This window comes from Callospermophilus lateralis, chromosome 11 (assembly GCF_048772815.1).
Source record: "Callospermophilus lateralis isolate mCalLat2 chromosome 11, mCalLat2.hap1, whole genome shotgun sequence".
Lineage (NCBI taxonomy): Eukaryota > Metazoa > Chordata > Mammalia > Rodentia > Sciuridae > Callospermophilus > Callospermophilus lateralis.
In genome coordinates this window covers 89,162,761-89,175,132 of record NC_135315.1, presented here as the reverse complement: position 1 = coordinate 89,175,132, position 12,372 = coordinate 89,162,761, and positions in this window count along the sequence as shown.

The window sequence follows — 12,372 nt, the reverse complement described above, 5'->3', positions numbered from 1 at the left end:
CTTTTTGCTTAATTGATTTGTTTTTCCTTTGTTTCTTTCTAGTTATACTTAACAAGAAAATTGCTTTTGACATAATTATAAAAGCATGGAATATAATTTGCTCTAATTCCATCCCCAGTACTTCCACTTTCCCTCCTTCTCTCTTTTCTCCTATTCCCTTCCCTCTACTGACTTTTCTGCTGTTTACTTATAGTTTTCTTTTATTAGTATGAAGGCCCCACGCTTATGACCTAATCAACACTCAAAGGTTCCTCCTTCTCCTAATACCATCACTTTGAGAGGATTTCAACATGAGAATTTGTTACAGAGGACAGAAACATTCAGTCCATCACAAAGACCAAAGCTGCAGAGAGAGATGGGCACCCGCAGCCACTGTCCTGGAGCCCCTGAGCAGCTGGGACCTTCTCTTCCCCATTCCCTATCATGTGTAGCTGCTGCCAATTCTTTCACCACAACAGGCTGGGCAAGGCACTGAACAGTTTAGGGAGCTGCTGAGGGCAGCAGTTCAACCTTGAATTCCCAGGCTACAGTGATCCTTGGGAGGGTTGGGTGGGGAAGAAGAGGAGGAGGCACAGACCACTGGCACATCTTTGCCTCTGAATATACCTTCAGTTCTCTGATGGTGGTTGTTGGTGTTTCATAAGCTATCAGTGAGTGATCTGAGCATTCATAAAACCAAGAAGAGGCACCGAGGAAAGCTTACCATCTAGATAAGTGAGCTTTAAAAATCACATGTATTCTCAGCTTTAATCAGACTTTGAAGTACGCATTGTTAAATTTTCCTACAAGTAAATAAATTGAAAGATTACATGATTGCATATGGGGAATTTGGTGAGGAATCAACATAAAAGTTAGGAAGTTTGTTTTAATACTTGCTATTAATAATCCAGAACATAATGCCAAATCTTGAATGTCTTCAAACACACAATCTGACATTTAAAAGGAGGTAGCCAATTACCGATAATCCCTTGTTAGTTGTGTTCTTCCACTTCTTAGAAAATGGAGAACTTGAAATGGAAAGAATTGGTTCACATTGTTATTGCTCATGATTTGCTGAGGATACAATGCTTGTTTTCCTGAAAACCACCTGCTTGGTGAAGTGAATATTGCATTCTATTTTGCAATATTTCTTAGCATATATTATGTACCCAGTGAATGAATGAATGAATGAATGAATGAATGAATATATATATATATATATATATATATATATATATATATATATATATATATATATGTAGGTGTGTGTGTGTGCGTGTGTGTGTGTGTGTTGTGTGTGTAATCTAGATTAGCAGAGAAGAAAGAAAACTTGCTTTATCCATTTTTAATTTTATTTGCTTCTGGCCCAGGACATTTTCATTTTGCTATTGTTGCATTTGTGACTGGGCCATGTCAGGTAAAATGTTGAGCAACTTGCAGCAGTGGCGGTGGTGGGTGGTCTTGACAGGAAGATGGTATGCTGGATCCAAGGATGAGGGTGAGGGCCTTCCAATGTGAGATAGGATTCTGAGATTCTGAACCCACCACAAATATGGAAGAGGAGAACTTTGGGGGCATTATTGGATAACAGGGTAGGTGGGCATTCACCCAGGAGTTGAACTACATGGTACCATTTTCAGCTTCAGAACTTGTCACAAAACTAAACAAAGCCTAATGAGTACAGCTCCCACCCCAAGTGAGGAAACAACAGCGATGGCGAGCACATGCATGTTTGTGGAGCACAAAGGACCACATGCATAATTAGGTTTGCAACTAATGGTTTTAGCCACAGTGCATTTGCTCTTTTATCCCCCTTCTAATTTTCTTGTAATTTAGCCCAACGGGAAACTTCTAGCAGATGTTTCATAGAGCAGTTCACTCTGTGGTGACCATCAACTTTAATTGGAATTATGTAGCTAAACCCTAGGTAGCACTTGACAGGGAGAGGGTGTCTTGCTAAGTCAGGTATCTCTGGTTCCGCTCTGGGTTTTGTGGAACAATGTTCCCTCATGCATGGCTGACTCCAGAAGGCATGGACCCAGGCAGTTTTAAGAGGGCAGTGTTTAATAGTCAATAATGGAGGAGCTCACCTGTCTCTTTCTGATGGTTTACATTTATGAGGGGATGTGGGGAATATGGTACGAATTCAGCAACTACCGCTCTGAGTGCAGAATGGCAGTGGAGTTCACCACCATCCCCAGTCAGTAGCTGGGCTTTGGCCACTGAAGTATTCTGTCCCTGAAGATCAACAGTAATTACTGAGACATCATCATTCTTATTTATAAAGAAATTGCCTTCCTTGCGAAAAGACAGTAAGGAGCATTGTAATTCAAACAGCAAGACTGTGCTAATCTTTTTTAAAAAAATTAGGGGACTTTTTTTCTTGAAAATTGTTCTGACTTGACTGTGATGAGGTGCCAGCTCTGTACACAAATGTGGAGAGAGAGGTCAAGAGCTGCTCAGGGACGTTCAGCTTCCCAGTGAAAGTCTGCAGAGGTGCAGCTGATCCTAAAACAGATAATAGCACCTGGCACTTGTGGTGGGCATTCCACAGTGTTCTGGTCATTTACTGAAAATAATGAGGCCACCCTGCTGATGCCACTGGAACAGGGCTAGCGCTCTGCCATTTCTCTCCCCCAACATGGCATGCTCATTTCTGTGCAGACACAGTTGCAGGCTGCACTTCCTGTTCATGGAAGCTGTGGACTCAGGTTTTCAGGGGCCTCTTCTGGCAGAAGTAAAAGATATCAAGCAAACAGAAGGGCATTCTGAGACATGCTGATGCCCACAAATTTGTTGGCATTCTTTGGGGTAATGAAATCAACGATGGGGCAAAAAATAAAGTGGTGTACTTTGGCCTCAAGATGAACATTTCCACATCATATCTGTGTGTCTTATGCAGAGAGCCTCCTTCACATGCTCTGGGATATATCCAGGTGAAGGCAGATGACTGAAGGCAGATGACTTATGCCACTATCTACCCCCTCACACATATGCCCCTAGGAAGAATTTTGATTCTTACCTGGTGGAATTTGGGTACAACTCTTTGACCATATAGTAGGACCTTCTTTACTTGCACTCATCTCGTAGTGCCTGTGGGTCAGGAGTCCAGACACTAACCTGCTTCCCCAGTTGATATCAAGGTGTTGATAAGGATGAGTTCCCTGCCAATGGTTCCAGAGAAGAATCTTCTGATGGCTGGTTACTTCTAGTGTTGGCAGAATCCAATTCCTTGTAGCCACAGGACCGAGGTCTGTTTCCTTGCTGCCCACTCCTCTGGCCTTACCTCCAACCTGCTTCTCTCCCTTCCTTGCATGAAGCCTTCTCTATGTCAGAACGAGAATATCGAATCGAATTCTCTTACTTGGGGTCCCTGTGATTCCAGCCAAAAAAGCAGAGAATGCTTTCTGCCTTTAAGGTTCGTGTGATTAGAGTGCAAGGACACAACCTAGGACAATCTCCCTGTTTAAGGTCCAAAACCTTAATTCCATCTGTGGAGTCCCCTTTTCCATGTAAGGCCATCTAGTCACAGATTCCAAAGATTAAGGCATAGACATCTTTGAGAGGCCAGTATTTGACCACCTCTATGGCCCTCAAAGATACATTCATTCCCACATACTTTTATCTCATCCCAAGCTCTCTAAAAATTTATCCCATTACAGCACTTGATTCAAAGTTCTAAATCTCTTCACCTCCAAACTCCAAATCTGATTTATCTAAATCAGGTGTGGACGAGCAATCCACTAAGCAAAGCTCCCAGGAAACAGTCCCATCTATGTGAGACCTGTAAAAATGAAGGAACAGGTTATCTATTTCCAACATGTGGATGGGACAACAGTTAGAGACATTTGAGGTCCAAAAGGGAGGAAGTAGAAAGAAAAGTGGAGTCATGCCCCAAAGCAGCCTGGAAATCCAGCCCAGCAAACTCTACTAGGCTTCAAGGTCAAGGTCTTACCTTTTGTCATTCTCAGCTCTGCCCTCTGCATAAGATGTCAGAGAAAGGTGGCCTTGGAAATGCCACTTGAATGACTTGGATTCACCAAGCAGGTCAGGGATACTTGCTTCTGCCTGCCTTTGCATATCCTTATAGCATCATAAACCTTCACTTGCTTATTGCTGTGGAGACCCGTGGGGCAGCAGAGCCTCTGGTGATCCTTTCCCAGCACTCACAGCTGCCTACCTATGCCATCTAGTACCTAGAGATGTTAGGAGAGACACAGCACAGGTAACAGGGCTTGGTAAAGGGCACTGACAAGATCACTCCAGTGAACCAGGAGCTAGCCATGATGTTATGACACAGTGACTGGCTCAGGATACCAATAAAATGGAGGTGGTAAAAAGGGCCTGGTAAAAATGGAGAGGTCTTGTACCAGAACTGGCATTAGATGCAGAATTCTACCTCTTCTTGCCAGGTCCTCCCCTCTGTCAAAGGCTTTAGTGATCTGCTGACCCCACCTCTGAGCAGATGTGCTGATTGGTGTGCACACACCATTTAGCTGGACTGCACCTGAGCCCATATCTGTGATTTTATCCCACTCTTACCATCTACCTTTAAAAATAATTTGCACTGAATTCAAATGAGATTTGCTTCCTTGCTGGAAACACATTTAATGCCTTCTGTGTCCTTATTTCTTGATCACAACTCACAATTTTCTGCTATAAATATTAAGGAAAATTACCAATGTCCAATTTTATAGAATTACAATTTAAGGAAAGATTCTATTGAATGAGGTGAATGATAACCCTTCCATCCATTTCAGCCTGTGTTCATTTTCTATTGAACATTGAAGAGTCAAGTTCAAAGGTGATTGGTTCCCAAATCCTTCATATTGCTGGTTGCTGCTTGCAAAATATTTAGTCACATTACACACACACACACACACACACACACACACACACACACACACCTGTTTATCTGTAATCTTCTAAAGGTCAAAGACTAGGTATTATGTTGTCTTTTTATCACAAGATGGCATTGAGTATAGAAAAAGCATATATCTACTTTTTTTTTTAACTTGAATGGATTTATTTCTGTAAATTCTTTCTTCCTAGAATAGGTCCACAGCATCCATCTGACAAAATCCATAACTATGAACTTTAGCTCAATATTGTTAAGTATAGGAAAAAAGTTAGACATAACCTGAGTGTCCATTTAGGTGCAAAAAGTCTAAAAAATGTGAATCATGATCTCTTTATAAATGGAACACCAGAAGTCATTTTATGACTAAGTGAGATCTGTAGGTACCATCATAAAAAGAGACAATGATACATTTTCTAAGCATAAATGCAAATTTTCTGAGGAAACAGGTGGTTGAAAAACAAAATCATACCTGCCCAGGTCATTTATTAGGAGTAGAAAATAATCTTGGATGATAAACACCAGTGGTCACAGTGATTTCCATTGGGAGCTCAAGGACTGTGCTCTCATAGCTCTGCAAGAGAGCTCACAGCATACATTCAACTGAGTAGCCAGACCAGGGAAGGTGCACCTGCTGCAAGTGGCATAGGTGTCCGTTGCTGCTGGCCACCTTATGCCTCTGAGCCACCATCATTCTCTGTACTAGTTAAATCAGATGGAATACACAGTGCTCTCACAGACTATGCTGTGGAGCTTACACCACACGTTCAACTGAATGGACCTCCCGTTTCCCATAAAAAGTGCTTCTGGTGCAGATGGCCAACATGTGGGAGATCAAGCCAGAGAGAAAACCAAAAGATGGGATTTGAGGGACCAAATGCTTCTGGTTCCCTTCCTACTTTATTATCATTTTAAACCTCCATCATGGATTTTGTATTGGAATTACTGAGGCTGTGACCTTATTTCTGCACTGGTTCCTTACGGTGGGTGGAAAGTACATCATTCTTCTTCAAGTACCTGGTCATGTACAGCAAAAGCTGAGTGCTGTAGTTGAAAAAGTAGATCTTGTGTTTAGGAGGAAAAGGTGAAAAAAAGAAAACCTCATTGCCTACAAAGCAAAGCCCGAAGTTTCACCTAATGTGATTTTTACCAATTCTGTAATAGTTGAATAAAAGTAGAAACTTAGGTCCAAAGGCTTGTATGAAACCATTACCCATAAAAGAGACAAGCACAAGCACATTTGATAATATATATTGTGTCCATTTGATAATATATGTTGTCTCCTGCCACTTGCAGACAATAGGCATATGGGTGGATGGGTGTGTGTGTCTTGGTCCTTTTACCTTGTCTAGTGAGACTATATTCATCTTTCTTGTGTCTCAACATCATGTACATTTTAATTAAAAATGTTTTAAATTTGGGAGCAGACTGGACTAGAATCAAATAGAAACTAGAATATGCTGGAATTAATGTTGACAGAATCTAATGTTGATGAAATGTTCATTCTTGTTATTTTCTGCACATTTTTTGATTACCAGTGAAATTGGTAATTATTTTTTAGTAGTAATTGGACAAAATATCTTTATTGTATTTTTTTATTATTATTATGTCGTGCTGAGGATCGAACCCAGGGCCTTGCACATGCTAGACAAGTGATCTTCTGCTGAGCCACAAACCCAGCCCTGTGATTCATATGTTTAAAAACTTAAGGAAAAGTCTATGGGATATTAATGGGGAATGACATTAAGGAATGATAGGTTTCTTTTTAAAAAAATTAAGAAGTATTAGTTTTCAGTGTTATATGTTTCGTTTGGAAATGAGAGGGGTTGTTGTTGCATGATTTTTTATTTCTTTTAATTTCAATAACATCCATTTCTGGGCTGAGGATACAGTTCAGTGGTAGAGTATTTGCCTAGCATCTGTGAGGTCTTGGGTTCATTCCCTCTTCCTGCCATCAAAAGTTATTCATTTCTTATAATCAATGTGGTCTGAGTTCAAGGTCTAATCAATCACACCTCTAAAAATTTTATTTATTTATTTTTTGCAGTGCTAGAGATCAAATGAGGGTCTCATAGATGCTAGATAGCCAAGTATTCTACCTCTGAGTCATATCTTCAGTACCCTTGAAAGATATGGGCAGAGGTCATTTCTTTCTGTATATTCAGGACCTAGCAAATTGTTTATCATAGTTGCTTTCCCATATCTAATAAATAATTGGTTAAAGCTCATCATCAAAGAAGTCTCCCCTAGCTTTTTAACTCCACATCTCCCAAGACTTTACCTTTTCTTTGTCTTCATGGGAGCCATTGTTAGAAAAACACCGAAGCAGATGTTACTGCCTTGGGTTCCAACAAGAATAGTACAAGCTCACAGTCTCCCCTACGTAATGACAAAATGATTATTTCAGCCACCCAAAGCATTCTCGACAATAAGTCATGGCCTACTTGAGTATGCAGAGCTCACAGTCTTCAAGGGTTGCTCCCAAGTGAGAGATTTACACAAACACTACCATCATTCCCCTCTTGAGAAGTGTGTACAGCATTGTTCCTCAAAAAAGATCCACCAGCAACATTCATGTCATCAATTTGAGGCCAAGACTGGCCAAGTCAAGTCAGGCCCATCTGTCAGTTGGGTCAGTATCATGATCCCTGGGATCTCCTTATATTGATAATATCAGATAATGTCAAAGTACTCAGAGCAATATTGTTTGGTCCTAGAAGTGTGTTTGGCTTAAAAGATCTGATAAAGCCAGTCAGTACAGCCAAATACCTTTGGCATGTAGACTAGAATGAGCACTAAGCATCATTTCTGCTTGCAGTTAAGATTAAGCAGGGAAAGCAGCCACCTGTGTGTTGGGATTTTGGAGCATCTTGTTACAGAGCCCAACACTGCTCCATTCTCAATCCTTTTACAGTAACACACAGAGAGGATTTTTCAGACATGCTATTGGGAGCTGTTTGTTCAACATACATGTATGAAGAACATAGGATACAGGTAGGCCCGTGCTTGCCCTGGAATTACAAACACAATTACCAAAACACATGAGATAGGACCTCCACATCAGGGCTTTAATTGGGCTGAGGCTATGTCCTCGTTTGCACAGAAGCCTCAGTTTATGCCAATTATCCCCTAGTCCATCTGACTTGTATTGTCCTGAATTTCTCCTCGCTCGCTTTTTTTACTTTTTTTTTTTTAATTGAACCCTGGCCTTGTGTATGCTAGACAAGCATTCTACCACTGAGCCACATCCCCAGTCCTGGATTTCTCATTAAAAAAAGTATCATTATTAAAACTTTTATTAAAATGAGATGGGAGGGCTGGGGTTGTAGCTCAGTTGTAGAGCACTTGCCTATGGAAAGCATAAAAAATTCAGAAAAGAATTTTGTGTGTGTAGTTTCCATTCTTAAATATTGATGGCATATTGCTTAAAATCTTTTTCTAACAACATACCCACTGTCCCTTTTTTTTAAAAGGGTTCACATATGTGATTTATACAGCTCTTTCTTGCTGCCTGTGGGAGTCTCTCTCTTACAATTTATTCTGGAGCATAATTGGTTTTCTGGATTAATTAGGCTCTTTGTTCTCAACATTCTAAGAAGTGATAAATGTGAAGAGGTATATATATCTTTCTTTCTTCTGTGATGTCATATTTTTACAGAAGGAGGTGCATTTTCTTGTGAAATTACCTGGCCAGTTTTGCACCTGAGGTGCACCTCCCATGAGGATCAGAAAATAATGTGCTGCTTCCAGATTGCCCTTTCAGAGAGGGGCTGAACTTTTTACAGTTGTGCTGGGCTGTATGGGGAAACTAAAGAAAAGAGAGAGAGAGAGGAAGAGTGTGTGCCAGATGCCTTTTGTGTATGAGAATCCCAGCTGAGGAGACAGACAGGCTACAGCAATGGCACTCTGAGCATTCTTTAGCAGAATCAGGGTGGCCAGATACTGTGAAGAGTGGGGATTCTGCTCAGCCTCAAGGTGTCCTGTCCTTATCATGCTTGTGTTTCATTTGTTCCTCCTTTATTAGCTTTAAAATTCTTTATTATTTTTAAAATAAATGTTATTGTGCCTACTATAGTATACCCAAGTGGTGTTATGAAATTAATAGTAAATAAATAAACATATAAATGGTTATTACAGTGAAACAAATGAACATCCATCATCTCACAGTTACCAATTCTCCCCACCCCAACCCCCTATGCCTGGAGCGACTATAATCTACTAATTTAGCAAAAATCCTGAATGTAGCACACCATGTTTAACTGTGGCCCTCACATTGTTTACTAATCTTTAGACCTGTTCATTCTACATATCTGCTACTTATGTTCTTCTCTCACCCACCCACCCCACTTTCCTGGTAATCACTGTTCTTTCTGTATAGCTTTGACTTTTTCTTTTTAGATTCCATATATGAGCAATATTTTTATTTCTGTGTCTGGCTTATTTCACTTAGCACAATGTCCTCTGCTTCATCTATGTTGTAGCAAATGGTAGGATTGTTTAATGGCTGAGTAATATTACATTGTATAAAAGTGCCACAGTTTTTTTTTTTATTATTTTGTTGACAAGATACCTAAGTTGTTCTCACATCCTGAGTAATGCAAATAATGTTGCAACAGACATGGGCATGAAGATATCTTTACAGGTAGTAATTTAATTTCCTGGTATATACTCAAAATAAGAGATTCTGGGTTATATGGTAATTATTTTGATTTTTTTTAGGAACCCCATACTGTTTTCCATAATGTTTGCACCAGTCTATATTCCTACTAACAGTGTGAGAGGGTTCCCTTTTCTCCATGGCCTTACAAACACTTGATATCTCTTTCCTTTGCTAACAGCTATCCAGACAGGTGTGAGATGGTAACACAGTAGCCTGTTAGCCATTTGTATGTCATCTTTGGAGAAATGTCTATTCAGGTCCTTTGACATTTTTTTTGATACCAGGGATTGAACCCAGGGGTGCTTAACCACCAACCATATCCCTAGTTCTTTTTATGTTTTATTTTGAGACAAGGTATCACTAAATGGCTGAGGCTTACTTTGAACTTGGGACCCTCCAGCCTCAGCCTCATGAGACACTGGGATTGCAGGTGTACACCACTGTGCCCAGCTCCTTTACCCATTTTTTAATTGGGATATATGTTTTCTTGCTACTGAGCTGAGTTGTATGAGTTCTTTATAAATTTGGGGTATTAACTATAAGATATTTGGTTTATAAATGTTTTTTCCTAATCTATATGTTGCCTTTTCATTTTGCTGGTTGTTTCCTTTGCTACACAGAAGCTTTTTAGTTTGATGTAGTCCCATTATTTAATTTTTGCTTTTGCAACCTAAATTTTTGGTGTGATATCAAAAAAAATCATTTCCAAGGCCAATGTCAAGGAGATTTTCCCCTATTACCTTCTATAAATTTTATGATTTCAGGTGCTACATTAGGTCTTCATCCTTTTCAAGTTGATTTTTATGTATGGTATTACTGCCCAGTTTCGTTCTTTTAAATGTAGAAATCCAGGTTTTTCAGCACTATTTTTAATAGCTTTATTTTGTTTATTTAGTTTTATGTGGTGATGGTAATCGAACATGGTGCCTCACGCATGCTAGGCAAATGCTCTACCACTAGCCCACTCTTCCCATTTCCAGATCTATTTATTGAAGGCATTATTCTCTTCCTCTCATTGTGTTCTCTTGATGTCTTTTCAAAAATTAATTAGTTGACCATATATGTTTGGATTTATTTCTGGGCTCTCTATTCTGTTCTACAGTCTGTGTGTCTGTTCTTATGCTAGTACCATAGCATTTTGATTACAATAGCTTTTTGTTATAGAATTTAAAACCAGGAAGTGAAATACCTCCAACTTTGTTTTTCTTTCTCAGAATTGCTTTGACTATCCAAAGTCTTTTGTGATCCCATGAAAATCATAGTATTGTTTTTTTTCTACTTCAGTGAAGAGTTCCATCGGAATATTGATAGAGATCAAATTGAATCTGTATATTGATTTAAGATGAGCATTTTAGCTGTATTCTTTGGATCCATGAATGTAATTCTATGCTATATTTTTCCATTTAGTTGTCTTCTCTTCAGTTTCTTTTATTGGTGTTTTATAGTTTTGAGTATAGAGTATTTTTACCTCTTTGGTTAAATTTATTGTTTTTTTTATTTCATTTTTGGGGAGGTCATTATTTGGGTACATAAATGCCACAGAGTTTGTATGTTGATTTTATATTCTGAGGCTTTATGGAATTCATTTAGTAGTTCCAATAGTTTTTTGTTTTGTTTAGTTTTTGGTGTAGTCTTTCTTGTTTTCCACATATGAGATTATGTCATCTGCAAATAGAAAGACTATTTTTCCTTTAAGATTTGGATCCCTTTTCTTTTTTTCTTTTATTTCTTTTATTTTTTTCCTGTCTGATTGCCTTTGCTAGTACTACCAGAACTGTGTTTAATAGAAGTGGTAAAAGTAGGCATCCTTCCCTTGTACAACATCTTAGAGGAAAAGCTTTCAGTTTTTCTTCATTGATTATGACATTCGTAGTGTTTTTTTCATAAATGGCCTTTATTGTATTGAGAAACTTTCTTTCTAACCTAAACTGTTGATAGTTTTTATTTAAAAAAAAAAAGATGTAGCACTTTGTCAAATGTTTTCTCTGTGTCAATTGAGATACTAATGTGTGCTCTATCTTTCTATTAATATAAAGTATCACAGTGATTAATTTGTATATATTAAACCCACCTTGCATTTTAGAGATAAGTCCCTGTTAATCATAGTATACAATTTGTGATATATTATCAAATTTGATTTGCTAATACTTTATTGAAGATTTTTGCATCAATGTTCATCAGGTATATTGGCCTATAGCTTTTCCTTCTTATGATTTCTTTGTCTGTTTTAGGTATCAAGATGACTGAGGTAATTACCTCAATCACTTTTGTTATTCATCTCTTCAGACTTTCTATTTCTTCCTGACCTAACATTGGTACATTTTCTTTCCTTTAGGTCATCAATTTTGTTTGGCCTATGTATCTGTGAATTTTCCAAAATTTCTACTGTTTCTGATTTATAGTTTCATAACATTTTGGTCAGAAGATACTTGATATGACTTCAGATTTCTTAAATTTGTTAAGACTTGTTTGTGGCCTGCCATATGATCTATCCTGAAGATGTCCCAGGTACATTAGAGAATAATGTACATTCTGCTATTGTTGGATGCTCTAAGGTCCACTTTGTTTAAAGTGCAATTCTGTTTCCAGTATCTCCTTATTAATTTTCTTCCACTGTTGGAAGTGGAGTATTGCTATTTTTATATTGCTATTTCTTCTTTCATGTCCTTTTCATACTTTCTTTATATATCCGGGTGCTCTGATGTTGGTTAAGTGTAAATTTACAATTGATATGTCCTTTTTGAAGAATTAAGCCCTTTATCATGAAATAATTACCTTCATCATCTCTGTGACAGTTTTTGACTTGAAGTCTAATTTATCTGACCTAAGTATACTTACCTGTGCTCTCTTTGGGTTGCTATTTGCATGGACTATC